Here is a 16,250-nt window from a genome sequence, read left to right as displayed (position 1 = left end):
GGAGACAAGCTCGTATAATAGAGACTAGCTACTAACTGCCCAGCAGCCCGTGGACTTAGTTGTGGTCATGTGTCTGACTTCTAGCCAACAGAATGTAAGTGGATGTGCAGAAGCGTTGTGATCCGCTTCTAGGCAAAAAAAAACAGAGAACTCCCATGGGAGTTCCTCCATGCTGATTTACACTCCTAGCAGGCCGGAGTGGAGAGGACCCCCAGGACAAGCTTGGAAAGTGTGTTTTAAAGATGGCAGGACTTTTGTCAGCCTGGGTGCCTAGATCACTGATCAGGGAGGGCCACTCCACCTACTGACCTGTCCACCTGTCTATTATGTGTACAGGGACCAGAAATAAAGTTTTATTGAATTTGAGCCATTACATGTGTTTGGGTCTATGTTAAGCACTCAGCCTATTTTAACAAATTCACTTGAGCAGTGGCTTGGGACTTAAAGTTATTGATCTTTTGGCCTAATGCCATCACTCATTTTTTTTTTTTTTTTTTGGTCTTTGGCAGCTGGTGATCAATCAGTCAGAGTCTAACATGCAGAAGTGAGTGGTGAAAAGCAGCAGAGCTGATGGGTCGTGAGGATGTAAGTGTGTTTGAAGGCTCTCACACCCTCTTCTCCAGGGTAAGTCAGAGGCATCTCTGCCATTGTGTCTCTGGTTTTACTAAGTCATAGAGGTTCTTGTCTCAACAGTTTCTTGGAGTCAGAGCCATGCCCTGCTGTGGAAGGTTCTCAAAACCTTTATTGATTCAGTTCATAGACATAGTAAAAGTCAACAGTTGTAAAGATAAAACCATGATCAGGGTGATGGGCTGGGATCTGTGCATAGAAATATCTCAACACAAACATTTTTAGTGAGTTTGTATGGGAGGTGGTTGTCGGGCCCTCCCTGAGAAGAACGAGGCCTGGCTGTCTCTTTCTTGTAGCCATATCATATTAGCTCTGCTGGCTCGTGTTGCCCTCTCTCAGCGTCCTCCTCCTTCGTGGAGCACTTTGCTTGATTTTGGCCCTTCATTAATCACTTTTTGCTCCAGGAGGGGAACAGCTTACCAGAGAGTTGATTCCAAGTTTGGCAGTTCATGGCACTAGCAAAGCACATGATTCTGCCCATTCCATTTTATTTTATCCAGTGTCACTGGAAGTCACGTGTACATCCCTTCCTCTTCTGTTTGCAGTCCCTAGAGCAATGGCTGTGGGAATTGGGAGCATTATAACCAAAGCTGGCTTTGGATTTTCATTTATGCTGAAGATTTTTGAGACCAGAAGGAGAAATTTACTGTTTGGTACGTCCTTCTCAGAGTCTAGGTGGAGGTCCGGGAAGGAGGGGTGGAAAGACATCATACCTTTCTGAGCTCTCCAGCTTCTGATCTTTAAACCAAAACCAGACTCCTTAAAGAGAAAATATAATTAATACAAATCTAAGCAGAGAGAAGGATGGTTGGGAAAGAGGGACAGGGGTTAAAAGAAATACTCAGCTGAAAAACTGGATGGAGGGTTTCTGAAGCAGCTTAGTTCAATACTGTGGAGCCCCTGTCAGATAATGTCCCATTACCCGAACTCAGACAGAGGGCACCCGGAAAGGCTGTTGTCCTTTGGTACCTCACGTGGCTCAGTAACGAGTACAATTTACTGAACAAAACAGACAATTAGGGGCAGTAGCTCCCTGGAGATTCCCACAAACATATATCATTGCTGTTCTGGAGTGATGCACGTGCTTAGAGACGGGCAGAGTGGGAAAAGGCACCTGCAGAGCCCGTCAGCAGCTGATGATCTAGGTGAGCAGCCAGACACGTAGCTCGGCCGGAGGTAGCTAATGAAAGCACCTGGTCTTTTCCAGGTTTCCTCCTGAAAGGAAAGGAGCTGGACTTTGCTATCTTTCCTCATTTCATCGGTGGCTCCCATGTGCAGTCGTTCCTTCGTACTGTAGGGGATTGTTCCAGGACTCCCTCAGATATCCAAATCTTTGGATGCTCAAGTCCCATATATAAAGTAGTATTGTATTTGCATATGACCATGACCTACATTTGCATATAGGCTATAGCAAGGGATGGCTAGCGCTCTATTCATGTGGAATGAGTGTAGTACTCAGTGCATGGCAAATTCTAATTTTGTCTTTTGGAACTTTGTGGGATTTTTTACCCCCCTGAATATTTTCAATCCGTGGTTGAGTGAATTCGAAGATGTGAAGTCCATGGATATGAAACCCATGGAATCGGAGAGCTGACTGTATCTTCTATTTTAAAAGCAAGTAAAAAGTATAGCATGCCAAAATAGCACTCTACTGGTATGTTTCTGTGCAAATGTTGTCCAAGGATCAAATTGTAGAGAGAATCGTTAATTAATTATTGATTAGGGGGCCAAAGAAAATACTGTTAGAGATGCCAGAGAATCAGGGGTTCCCATTCTCAGCACTGTTGACATTCTGACCTCAGCAGTTTGTTGTGGGGGTCTGTCCTGTGCATGGTAGCATGCTTAGCAGCATCCGTGGCCCCTCCCCACTGGATGCCAGTAGTGCCCCCTCCACAACCATGACAATCAACAGTGTCCTCAGAAGTGGCCAAATGTCTTTTGAGCAGAAACATTGCCTCTGGTTGAGAACTACTGCTGGAGGAACACAGTGATTTAATCTTGCTCTGAGTTTCCCTGGGACTGTATTTGAATCATTTCACCTCATTTTGCTACAGCTTCCCTATGTGTACAATAGACACTATTAATAACTCAGTAGCCTAAGGCAGTGATGTACAAAGATCACTGTGTGACTCCGTGGGAGCTCTATAAATGCTAAGGAACAATACCTGGCTCCCCAAATTCCCAGGACCCAAGGATCCCTCTTGATTCTGTGAAGGCAGTAATTGAGGAACAGTGGAGTCTGAAGAAGGGCAGGGGGTCAGTGGTATGGAAAGTGGTGAACAGACCTGGATTCTGATTTTATTTGAAGGCTTCATGTTCTAGTTTGTTGCAACAATATATTCTGGTTGAAGGCTTTCTTTTGGAAAGTTCAGAAATGGGAGCGTGGAGGAGGCAGAAAGAGGGCTGTTCAGAAGGGCAGTGAAGGAAATTACTCTTGACAGGGTGGTCTTTTCATGCTAAAGAGACTCCTGTATAATTACACCAAAGGATGTGAAGAAGTAACCCCCAGAAGAAAAATATCCTCCCAGATGATGACTGATCCTAGAATAAGTTTTGCAGGTAATACAATAAAGACAAGAGAATGTTTGGAGAAAACTCTAGAACTTTTACATTGGTTTCTTTTCTTTGGGAATGTGTAAAGGGGTGTCTTCAACATATGCCCTTTGAATGATAAATAAAATGTTTTAATATGACATGTGTTTTGTTGATACTCTTATATTACTCTGTGTTGGAATGGTGAAAGAGCCTGACCTAGACCTGAAGTCTTATGTTATTTCAACAGAAAGCCTCACTTTGACTCTCAGGCAGGCCAGAGCAGGGATTGGCTGTAAACTGTCCTGATAGGTTTGAATTCAGCCTTGCTGAGTTTCTGGTCCCTGTAATGATTAGACATACTCAGAAAATTTGCAACAAATTTGCTCTGGTGAGTTGAATGTGTCAGAAGCCATCTTACACAGTCTTGTTTTTTAAATTCTATCATACATTTAGAGTCACAGGCTTTAAGGAAACCCTAGAAGAGTGTTTGAGAAGGATTCTGTGTGCCCTGAAGAAAGAGGCACTTGAGTATAACAGAAAGAAGCTCCAGATGGATAGAGGTGGGCTGGGGTTTGAATGTCGTGTTTTCATACTAGTGATACTCGGAGATTGCCCCTGGACTGTGAGCTTCAGAGTCACCTGGGTACTTGTTTGAGCTGGTTAGACCTACTGGATCAGCATTTCTGGGGGTGAGCCTAATACTCTGTGTCTTAATAAGACCCCCAGGTAATTCTGCTTGGCTCAGAAAGTTGAGAAGCACTGCTCTCCTGGTTTCGATGTAGTGATATCTTAATGAATTGTGTGTGAGGTGGGGAGGGTACTGAGAAAGTATTTTTCTGGGTGGACAGAAGATATGTAAGATTTTCTTGTGATAACCTCTTAGATCATTGTCCCAAACCATGATGTAAGCCTTTTCCTGCATTGTCCAAGATGGGAGCCACTAGCCACATGGGTCTATTCTTATTTAAATTAATTAAAATTTAATAAAATTAGAAATTCAGTTCTTCATTTGCACTAACCACAGTTCAAGTGCTCCGTAGCCACATGTGGTTATTAGATAGCACAGAGCATGTCCACAGTTCTGTTGGACAGCATTGCTTTAGTGTGTAAGGACTTATTTCATGGAAACCCAAATTTGTAGTGATAGCGTGCTCTCGTTATAACAGGACCTCAACTCATTTTAAACAGAATTGCGTTTTGGACGGCTGCATCCTGGGGAGCCTTTTTGTCTGTGAATGTGTCTTGCTGAACCTTTTACCTCACTCTGCAGCATCTGTTTGTTGCAGAAAGTGCCATGAGCCTATCTCTCTGACATGATCGAGCGGAGTGCCTCTAAAATATTTGCCCTTTAATCCAAGGCTGCTGAGCTGTCTCTTTCCATTTGGTCTCTCCATGCCCTGACCCTTGGTGGTGAAGCTTGTTTGTGCAGTATGTCTCTCTTGATACTGCCTGGGACTTAACAAAGAGTCTGGAGAGGTGGTGAGAGAATTCTCACCTCCCCTTCTTCCAAGTCCCAGCGTGACTCAAAAAAGTGTTTCATAAGAGGGTATTAATTCAGGAGAGTAACCTCTGAGGAATTATCCCAAAAGGAGTTAGTCTCTAAAGCAAATTTTCCAACAGACATATTACAGCACAAATTTAGTAATTAAGTCCTTGAGCAACATGGAAAAATTTTTAGTTGATGTTATCTATTATTACTACCAATATTAGTTGCTCAGAAACTGTCATAATTAGAACAGATATGGAAATAAAGACCATTTTTATTTTTTTTTAAATCCTCACCCGAGGATATCTGTCCATTTATCTTCAGATAGAGTGGGGGAGAGAGTGAGAAACATCAATGTGAGAGAGACACATCGACTGGTTGCCTCCCGCACGACCCAACCCGGGCCGGGGATAAAACTGCAACCAAGGTACATGCCCTTGACTGGAATCGAACCCATGACTCTTTGGTCCGAGGGCCAACACTCTTACCACTGAGCCAAACTGGCCAGGGCTAAAGATCACTTTTAAAAGATGTAATTTAAATCTATCTGAGCTCAAGATTGTTTTGCATGGTAGAGGGAATGAGAATAAGGAGTTTGTGTGCCATGAGTATAATTGCTGGAGAGGCCGGGAGTGGACGGAGGCTGAGACTGATCCTTGGACAGCCTTTACTCGCTGGCCTCACTTCTGATGGGGTGCATGGTTTGTTCTCTTACTGCCCTCCTCTCTTCAGTTTGCCCCGAATGAGGGTGCTCAGTGTTTTTAAAGGAGTTGCTGTTAGCATTTTGATAGAATGGTTCATCATTTGATAGACTGATTCATCATCATGTGGGAATTTCCTGTCCATTATAGGACATTTAGAATCCCTGCTCACTGAATGCCCATATTACTCTAAGTCATGAGTCAACCAGCATGTCCCCCCATATTTCCAAATACCTGCGATTGAGAATCACTGGCTGCTAGGAAGATGAATGGTGTCTTTTTCGGGGAGGGAGGAGTAATTAGAATTGGAGAAGGTACAGGTGTTTCGAGGGGTTTGCGCATTATTTCTGATATGACCTGACCCTTTTGAAAGCTGCACCTGCTTGGGAGTCAGTTTTATTCTGCAGGGACCAGAAGAATCAGGTTTTGCCCCTGTAAAACTTGGCTCCTGAGCCCTGAAATCAACCCAAAAGCCACAGGGGAATCTGTCAGTGATAAGAGGATGGAAAGACAACTAAAGTTCCCATAGGATGCTGGGTTTTCTTGATTCTCTGTACCTAAACCTTTTGCATCTACTTGAAAGTAAATTGTGGTCCACATGTGGCAGTGATCTACTGAAAGAAAAACCAAAGCAATCCAAGGGAGATGGGTTTTCCAGCCACTTCTCTTCTTTCTCTGTGATTGCAAATGTTGGCAAAGTAGCCCCTAAAGGTCTGAGGTCATGTGTAGGCTGTCAGGTGGGAGATCTGAGATTGTTTTATAGTTAGCAAAGAGACGAGGAACACTTTCAGACATCTTGTTCTGGGGCCCATATAAACGCCTTTGACCACATGAACAGAAACTCACTGAAGTTACCTTAAGAACAGATGCATGAGAAAAGAAAGAAAACAGAATGTCAGACATGTGGCAAGTTGGGAAGAATCCCAGGGTCATTTTTGGAGCTGTAGTCGGACCAAACCTCATGAAGATGGGACTAACTCAGGACCAGGAAGATTGTTCCTGATCTGTTGTCTAGGATGTGTCTGTGCTCTGCTTCTTGACCATTCACGTGGCTCAGCATTTCCACTCTGGCTTCTCTCCTCAAGTCCTCCTTCCGGCTTCCACTTTTTGTCCCTACGACCTCACTGATGATCTGTGCATGGACCAATACAGTAGTTCTACACGAAGTATCATCCCTACTGGTCTTAAACCAGGCAGTCTTAGGGGTACTGATCCTCTCTTGGTCCAAACAGCTGTGCCCTGGGGCTGCTTGCTTTAGTGAGGACTGTGATTCTGGCAGTTTCTCTAGAAGGGAGCAGTGGTGGGGTAGACTGACAAACCCATAAGACCTCTCTAGTGTAAGGACCCTGAATTCTTAACCCCTGGAATCAATATAAATAGTATTCATAGGTTATGAATATCATAAAGAATTAGAAGGTTATTTGCAGAGCCTATGTGTTTGATAGCAATTGTGAAAAAGCCCGGATCCATTCTTTTGGGAAGACTGGCTGCATCCCAGTGCAGCGTGGTAGGGAAATTGCTGGGCTAGATGATGGGGAAATGAGGAGTTGTAGTTTTGTATGGGTATCTTATATTTTGTGTCTGTCAAATGTGATTCTCTCAGCCACCCGCGTGTCCCATGGGGATAATGGCGAGGTGGCTGTCTAAATGTTGAAAGACGTTTTGACGTCTCTGACAAGTGTTTAACAGCTAGGTTTGTAAGAGTCCAGTTCTGGCAAGGGAAAATAACTTGGCTTATCACTCCAAAAATAAGTTCCACGTCGATGTTGTCATTTGGGGGATTACTGCCTTACAAATAGACTTGATGTTTTGTTATATGTGTTTACCCCTGATCTTGGAGAGTCATTTTCGTTTGAACCAACGATTGAGTGTGACTTTACAAGGAAATGCATTCTCGTGTTGCAGAAGGCTCTGTCCTTGTTTGTGATTCAGTGTCACGGTAAGAATGATGCTCCCACTCCGTGAACCTGCACAGCTGTGAAGGGTGTGATCTGAGGCAGCATGAACAGCCCATCTGCTCACTGAGTTCATTTAAGGCTCTCATACTTCTCAGCTAGCTGGAGCAGGCCAGGGCCACATCCAGACAATCCCTGCTTCCTTAGCCAGATGAAGCTTTTGTCCACAGAGGCAGGAGAGGAGCTCAGCGGGGCTTCTGCAATTGCTGGTTGAAGAAAGAATGCAGTGTTATTGGAGGGTGATCAGGATCAGCTTTCTCACCCAACTGCTGACTAAGAGGTGAAAAGAACAGAGATGAGTCATTTGTTCTGGTTTCTCTTCTGACTCTGGAGATTCCTATCCCCTCTATTGAATTTTTTTTTTTTTTTTAATAATAGGAAGGAGAAGGGGAAAGTAGAGAATTGTACCCAATTAGTATTAACATGTATTTGTGTTTCTCCTGAACAGGAAGATTATGTGTATAGATAACCACATATTACCAGATTAAAATCTTCAATTTTTATTTTAAAGAAGTACTAATCTTACAGTATAAACTAAAGATAAAATAACTCAAATTTGTGCATATGCATTTTTTATTAATCACCTGAGTACATATTTTTATTGATTTTTCGAGAGAGAGAAAAACATCCATGTGAGAGAGAAACATCAATCAATTGCCTTCTGTATATGCCCTGACCAGGAATTGAACCACAACCTTTTGGTGTATGGGACAAGACTTCAACTAACTGAGTCACCCAGCCAAGGCGCATATGCATTTTTTTTTTACAAAAATAAAATTATTTGTTCTCATCGAGTCAGGAATTAAGTTGTAGCCCTTTTGTGAAAGTTCTGTAGCAACAGTAAAGACCTCTGCTCTCTTCAGGGTATAAAGAGATTCCAAAAGATGACCAACAGCCAAGGTTCCTGAATCCTGGGATTTTGTCCTGCCACAGGCCACTCCCTGTTAGGTTCCTTGAGGATAAGTGTGCATGGGGGCAGGGGGCAAGGATTGTGGATGCAGATACTTGAGGGCAGGGCTGAAGCCTCCAGCCGTGGGGAACTGCTCTGTCCTTCCCCTGAGCCACAGGAAGGGGTGGTCAGTCCTCCTCAGCCCTTTCCTTCCCAAGCCCACCACTGAATCTTGACCTTCACCTTTCCAAGAAGTGGAGCTGTGGCTGATGTAATATTCTCAAATGTGACCTTTCCTTAGCACAGCCCCTTAAAGGAGACTTCTGCTTTCCTTAGCTGTCAAAAGTTGTCTGTTTTCTGTTGGAAAGAATGCTTATTGGATCACGTCTGAATTGTTGAGTGATTGACATTAGTAAAATATTTCTCAAGCATTAAAAGCAATGGGCCATTATTTGGAGAACCTCCAACTTAGAAAATAGCGCTTGTACTTTGAGAGAGCAAATCCTATGTTAGAACAGTACTTTAACTTTTGATCCTGCTGGTGTTTCTGCAAATGCCTTTCCATCTTCCCGTCCTTCCGTTAACCCTGTCACCTTGTTTAGATCCCCTCGTCTCTTTGCTCCCTTTCTTACATCTTGGTCTTATTTCCAAAGTTCTGTGGTTCCCAGCTAACTGCAGGACAAGGTCCTTCTTAACTGGGTGTAAAGACTGTCCACAGTGACTCCAACTTTCTTAATGATTTCTGTGCACGAACTTCTTCCTGCTTGGACTGGTCCTTGGTCCCATTCTCTCCTCCGCATAGAATGCCCCCTTTTCTCTTCAGTGACCGCTTGGTTTGGTAGCATTGGTAGACCTTGGCCTACTAGTGTGTCTGCATTCCCATCCTATCTGTTTTTAGAAATCTGACTTTGGGTAAAATATTTAATTTCTTTCAGCCTCATTTTTCTTATTTGTAGGATGGGATCCATAGTACCCACCTTATAGGATGTTCATGAGCATGGTACTGGGGGTGCTTTCCCACCGTGTCCCCTTTTCTGTCCAGCACAGAGCTCTGCACACCTGCTTGCTGATGAAATTGTTGAACATCAGAATTGCAGAGCTGGTCTGCATCACAGTTCTTGATTCACCATCCTCTGCCTGCTACTTCCATGTCTTCTCTGACCATGTCTTTCCTTGATAAGACTCTAGTACCCCTAACATTACCAGTAAGCACCTAAGCATACATTCATTTCCCTCCACCTGTGTCAGAAAAGTAGATTCATGGACACTCATGGTGACCTGGTATATCTGCCCCCAGCAGGCACTGACAGCGATTTCAAGGCCTCTTATACAACCCTGAGCACCGACTCATTCTCTTAGATTTTTTACCCTCTCATGTATAGGGAGATTTAGCATGGAAATCAAATGCTATGATTATAGCTGTCATTCTAAGCTATATCTCTCTATAACAAAGTTTTCCAAGGCCCAATAAGCAGGTTTTTTATTCCAGACATGATTTAATAAAATGCAGCATGACATTAACAGGCTTTCTTGGACAAACCCTTTTGAGTCAGACTCCGCCCCATATTGATTCTCAGTCATAACGCGTTTGGCGTGAATGAACCTGCCAGTGTTCTGAAACAGTGGTGGCGCCCCCTGGCAGCGCGGCCCTGTCCGGCTGTCGCTGAGAGCCTATCAGCGCTCGTTTGGTTCACGCTGTTTAAATTACGGTTTTCTACCTTGCTCAGATGATTTAAGCCATACGTTAGGTCAGCACATTTTTGGTTTCTTAATACCTAATCCCTGTTGACCCTTCTCACTCTTTCTTCCTCTCTTTGCTCCATTTTCCTTGTTGTCTCACACACAAAGTATGGCTTTTAAATTTTTTCTACTCAAGGAAAGGCTAACTTAAATGCTCGTGTTGCTTTTCTAGTTTGATCTGTTTTTTAGTTTTTACCACAGGTGTAAATTTCCTATTATGTGTGGTTCTCATTGAATTAATTTTGTCTCTTTTTTGCTCATGAGTTTATTGATGAGAGACATAAGCACAAACGTGTGGATGCCTTCTGCAGTTTGGTTATTCACATGTATCACTAATTGTACCCTTGCCAGTCATCCACATTTTGTGGTTTCTCTCTTTTTACCTGTGGCTTTTGAGGGATATATGTACAAAGACAGAGTATTTGTGTATGAAAGGATCCATCACATTTTGTTCTTCCCAGATCCCTCTTTTGGAGAAGAGTTAAGATAAATTTAGATCCCCCCCCAATCAGAAAGATGATCTAGCATAGCTTCTTTGCGTGGAGAGGGCTTGTGGCAGTGCAGGGGCCTCCCCGCTTTCCCTCTAGGGGCAGCAATGGAGGGAGGGCGGGGGTCTGCGTGTGTTAGGTCGGAGAGGAGGGCCGTGCCGTGACCTGGGACACGGGCTGCGCTGGGATGCTTCTTAGCCCTTTTGAAGAGGAAACACCAGAGACTCAGCCAAATGTCCTTTCTCACAGAATTAACTCATAGTTGGAAGAAGTAAAAACTACAGCCTCTGACCAAGTAGGATTTAAAAAGAGAACGAGTTGATTTTGAGGTGTCTTTTAAAATTATAGGTACCAGGATAAGAAAAACAAATGGGCCCTGGCCGATTTGGCTCAGCAGTTAGAGCGTCGGCCTGCGGTCCAGAGAGAGCCAGGTTCGGTTCCTGCTAAGGGCATGTACCTCGGTTGCAGTTTGTCCCCGGCCCTGGGTGGCCATGCGGGTGGCAACCACTCGATGTGTCCCTTTCATGTCAATGTTTCTCTCTCTCTCTGTCTTCCTCTCTCTCCCTCCCACTCTATCTGAATAAAAAATGGAAAAATGTCCTCAGGTGAGAATAAAAAAAAAAAAGAAAAGCAAATGGAAGGAGAGATGTACAGCCACTCAAACACGTGGCTGCTTTGTTGACCCGAGTTAGGTCAGATATCCTACTGCATCCTCATTTTAGGTGATCCTCTCGACTTCCCGCTGTGGAGGCCCTCCCCTGTTCCCTCAGAACTAGGAAGAGGAGCTGCTGGGGTTGGGCTCTGCGCAGCAACGGTTGACAGCCCCTCTGCGGGTTTGCTCCTGAGGACAGGAAAAGGACTCACATCTTCCTTGTGGAGCCACGCCGTGCTGGGCCCCCAGAGTGCTGCTGCAGCCAGATGCGCGCTCTGCTGCATCTTGTCTGTTTGGGGTCCCCTTCCGGAATTGTTTGGTTAAAGGGCAGAGCGCTAAGTGCTGTGGCTACTCTCTTATGCCTGCCAGCCTTCTTCCCCAGGGTGGAAAAGATGGAGAGGGATGCTCCTGAGGAGTGCGAGGCACAACAGGAAGAGACCCAGAGGTGCCAAGAACAAAGCCCTGTTTCACAGTTCTGCTCCTGGCCTCCCTGTTCCCCTAGCTTCGCTTCTTTGGGTAGTATAGTTTGAGGCCACAATTGGGGTCTAGGAGACTTTGTTACTTACTGGATTTTTTCCCTCAATTATACATTTCTGTCCACAATTAGACAGCGAGGCCTCCATGAACGTGGACCATACCATGAGCTTCTCTTGCGTTCTTCGCATTGCCTGCACGGTGGGAGGCCCATGCCAGGAGCTCAGAACACAAGGGTTTCGTTGCATTAATGGTTTCTCTTTGTAGCCTATCTTACTCATTCCCCTTTCCTTCACTTACTTACCATTCTTATGTTTTTATTCAGTAACCACTTGCTTGGTTCTCCCTGGAGTAGCATTCTTTTTCTGGATGGGTTCAAATTCTTCATGCCTCCAAAGCTGTCTGTAGTGGGATTGATTTGGCCATGTCTGACCTTATCTGTGGGGCTGAATCTTGCCTCTTCCTCTGCTGTAACCCTGGGAAGAGCCTGCAGTCTCAGGAACATTTGCCCCACTTTGACTGAAGGGGTGTCCTTTCCCTTCACCACCAGGAGATGGAAGGGGCTCAGGCTCTTTTCCGTCGGATCTCACTGAAGTTGGCCGCGAGGCTGCAGAGGAATCAACGCGCCTGTCTGTGTAGTAGACTCTTGTCGATGAGAGTCGTCCCGAGTCCTCCTGCTGGATCACTCACTCTGTTAATTGGCTTCTCCATCACACTGGTGAAATCACTGCTTTCATTAAACTTGTCCTAGCTATTTAATGCAATTTTTCCCCTGGCCAGACCCATTTCTTTGAAGGACAGGGACAAGACCTAATTCTCATGTATCCTTGGCCACCCTTTTTCTCCCTGTAGACTGAGCATGAGACTCCATTCAAATTAGGTGTTCCATAAATGTTTTAACCTAATTAAACCCCAGCATTTATAGAATTCAACAGGAAGAAATGCTCTTAATACATAGCTAAGCATGCCCTAAAGGTCATCTGGTTTATCACCTTATTTTTAAAACTCAATTTACTGATTCAGTTATTTCTTCATTCATCATCCCTCCCCCTATTTTGTGCCAGGTACTGTGTCAGGAGCAGGGGTGCTGAGGTGAATATACCCATGGGAGCTTATTATCAAATGGAGAGGACAGATATTGAACAAATAATTAAAAGTCTTATGAAAGCTGTAAGTACCTAGAGCTACAGAGGCCCACGATGGGGAGCTGCCCCAGGTCTAAGGAGGCTTTTGTGAGGATGTGATGTTAAAGCTGAGGATTATCAACCAGAGAAGGGAAGTGACTTGCCCAAGACCAGTCAGAAGCTCACGTGTAGCAGAGCTTGGCCTGTGATCCAGATTTCTACCGCGGGTTCATTACCCTGAATTTCATGAGAATAGGGTGAAAACACTCATTGTTAGGGTGTTTGATCTTCTGATTTTCATTGGGTCATATGGCCTAGCTATTGAATAGCTTACATTTTGATAACATACTTTCTACTTATAATTTTATAATGAGGATACCTTATAATATATGTTTTCCTTCCTTGATACTTATGAAGCAGTATACAGTGTCTGAGTATCTTACTTCTTTCTAGAGTATTTATTGACTTCCTTTCTGGGTTTCTGAACTGAGCTTCTCTCAGTTCTGTAATAGTTTATGTCCTTCGTAAGTTTCAAGTTTTATTTAATTTCCCTTAATTCACTAGGGCTTTATGTTAAACTCTGTCCTACAGGGAGGTAAAAATGAAAGATTCAGAATTTCTAGAAATTGAGAGTGGCCAAAAGATAAGTGATAAGGAAGTAGGAACTTTAATAAAAAAATTAAATTTCAGAATAAACTTAAGAGGGCCTCTGAGATGAGCCCCAGGGTTACAGAATGAAAGAGAATCTTTTTGCCTTTTTTTCTAATTCTTCAAACCTCTTCACATATGTGGAGAAATGCTGAACTAACAGAAGGTGAAGGGAACTCCCCTTTACATGTTTACTCACAGTTATTCTTGTAATCTGCACGGGAAGAGGAGCAAGGCAGTGGCGAGGGAGTCCTCAGGAAGGAAGATATTAGGTGCCAACTTAACCTGTAGATACCGTGGCTATTCTGCATCATGCTTGTACAGGTAGTCCTGTGATAGAGAAATACTTTATCATTCTGCATTAGTTTGCAGGGGAACATAAATACAGAAAATATAATTTTGCAAGGTCACACATCTAGTTAATGAATACTTCTGGGTGGTTCTGGTTTCCTCAGATTCTCAAAGGGATTTTTGATCACAGAAAGTAAGAATAATGGTATTAGCTGAAAATATTCATTTTCAAAAGTTTGAAGTAATAGAATGATTTGATAGGTGACATGAAAATCAGAAACTATTTTTAAAATTGATGTAATATAATATAATATAAAAACTTATGTATAATGTGAATGACTATAAACAAGATTCAAAGATTTGACTGGAAAATATTTAGAACATGTTTATTATCCCTAACGTACAAGTAGAAGCACATTGGTAATGATTGTAAAGTTCAACATGATGGTACTGGTGAGAGCTAAGACCTCTGGAGCATGATGGTTCATTGGGTCTATGTTATAAACTTTCTGGAGGTCACTTTGTCAATATACATGGAAATGTATAGGTGCTTACACTTTGGCCCAGCAGCTCAACTTCTAGAATGTGTCTAGAGAAGGCAATTACATAGGTGTTATAAGACACATGCACAGAGATACCCATTGCAGGTTTGTGTTTGGTAAGAAAAAAGCAGAAATAACCTAAATATCCATTAGTAAGAGACTTGTTATTAAATAATGACACATGCCTACTATAGAATACTATATACCCATTTAAAATGATACAGTAATTCTTTATATTTTTATCGAAAGATATTCATGACATATTAGTAAGAACAATTGTGATCACAGAGCAACATCAATAACCTGTTTATATAAAATTGTTTGTAAATGTATGTAAGTATATGAACACACAAGGAATATTCAAGAAAATCGTAGTAGTGTGTGGTTTTTTTCCACATGGCTTTTGTTTTGGTATTTTGCTCTGTAGTTTGAATGTTTGTACAATGAGCATGTGTCATTCTTAAAAAATCGTAACAATATTTAAAACATGCTTAGCTCTACTGATCAAGTGTTTGCAGTATCATCTAAATAAGGCAGCACATTCAATAGGTGGAAAGGACTGGACATTGTTTTTATAGAACCATTAGAGTTCAGCTGTATATACACTGTGACACTAGGTGATAGGAATACAGAGGAGTGTCTTTGGTTCCTAGAACCTTAAAGTCAATAATGATTCCAAGGCAATATGGTATCAAGTAGGTGTATAGTTCTGTGGTACAGCCTATGTAAGAACCTGCCTGGAGGAGCTTTTATGATGGCTTGTGTATTCAGATGTATCATTTTATCTTGAGTGTTTACCCAAATATGAAAGGAAAATCATTGAGTGCTTCACATTGAAAGTTATTTTGGCACAATTTTATGGACTTCCAGAACTATTTTACTGAGTGTTGCTACCAGTTCTGGCACTCATTTTAAAAAGGAACTAGCAATCTATTTCATTGGCAATTCATTTGGTATCCTAAACACCTGCAGTTTAAATCTGGTAGCATGTGGACAACTACTTGCAAAAAAATGGAGCTAGACCACCAAGTTACACCGTAAACAAGAATAAACTCAAAATGGATAAAAGACTTAAATGTGACTCGTGAATCCATAAAAATCCTAGAAAAAAATGTAGGCAACAAAATTTCAGACATCATACGCAGCAGAATTTTTACTGATACGACACCTAAGGCAAGAGAAACAAAGGAAAAAATGAACTCATGGAACTACATCAAACTAAAAAGCTTCTGCACAGCAAAAGAAACCATCAAAATGGAAAGGCAACCCACTATATGGGAGATCATAATTGCCAGTGATGCATCAGATAAGGGGTTAATTTCCAAAATATATAGGATACTCATACAACTCAACAAAAGGAAGACAAATAACCCAATTAAAAAATGGGCAGAGGAGCTAAATAGACACCTCTCCAAACAGGACATAAAAATGGCCAGGAGACATATGAAAAAATGCTCAATGTCACTATTCATCAGAGAGATACAAATTAAAACGACTATGAGGTATCACTTCACACCTGTCAGAATGGCCACCATCAACAAATCATCAAACAACAAGTGTTGGCGAGGGTGTGGAGAAAAGGGGACTCTAGTACACTGCTGGTGGGAATGCAACCACTGGAGCAACCACTATGGAAAACACTATGGTGTTACCTCAAAAAGTTAAAAATTGAACTTCCATTTGACCCAGTGATCCCACTTCTAGGAATATACCCTAAGAAGCCTGAAACACCAAACAGAAAGAATATATGTACCCCTATGTTCATAGCAACACTAATTACAATAGCTAAGATCTGGTAACAACCCAAGAGTCCATCAGTAGATGAGTGGATAAAAAAACTGTGGTACATGTACACAATGGAGTACTATGCAGCTGTAAGAAAGAGAGATCTCTTATCTTTTGAGATGACATGCAGGGACCTGGAGAGTATTATGCTAAGCAAAACAAGCCAAGCAGAGAAAGACAAATATTACATGATCTCACTTATTTGTGGAATATAATGAACTTAACAAACTGATGAACAAAATTGACCCAGAGACATAGAAGTAGGGTACAGACTGACAAACCTCAGAAGAGAGAGTGTTGGGGGATGAGA

The 16,250-nt window shown here is 42.6% G+C and overlaps 1 protein-coding gene across 2 annotated transcripts in view; it reads left to right on the top strand.

Annotated features, from left to right (window-relative positions):
• TMEM108 (transmembrane protein 108) overlaps positions 1–16,250 on the top strand; it is a 288,400-nt gene that overhangs the window by 8,047 nt on the left and 264,103 nt on the right. For both annotated transcript variants that reach the window (XM_036266812.1, XM_036266811.1), the window contains exon 2: positions 510–624. The gene's annotated coding sequence lies outside the window, so the exon portion shown is untranslated. The remainder of the gene's footprint in view (positions 1–509; positions 625–16,250) is intronic.

The sequence above is a fragment of the Molossus molossus genome, unplaced genomic scaffold (assembly GCF_014108415.1).
Source record: "Molossus molossus isolate mMolMol1 unplaced genomic scaffold, mMolMol1.p scaffold_m16_p_18, whole genome shotgun sequence".
In the NCBI taxonomy this organism is placed as follows: Eukaryota; Metazoa; Chordata; class Mammalia; order Chiroptera; family Molossidae; genus Molossus; species Molossus molossus.
The sequence above is the reverse complement of the archived record's forward strand: the minus strand, read 5'-3'. Positions and strand labels throughout refer to the sequence as shown.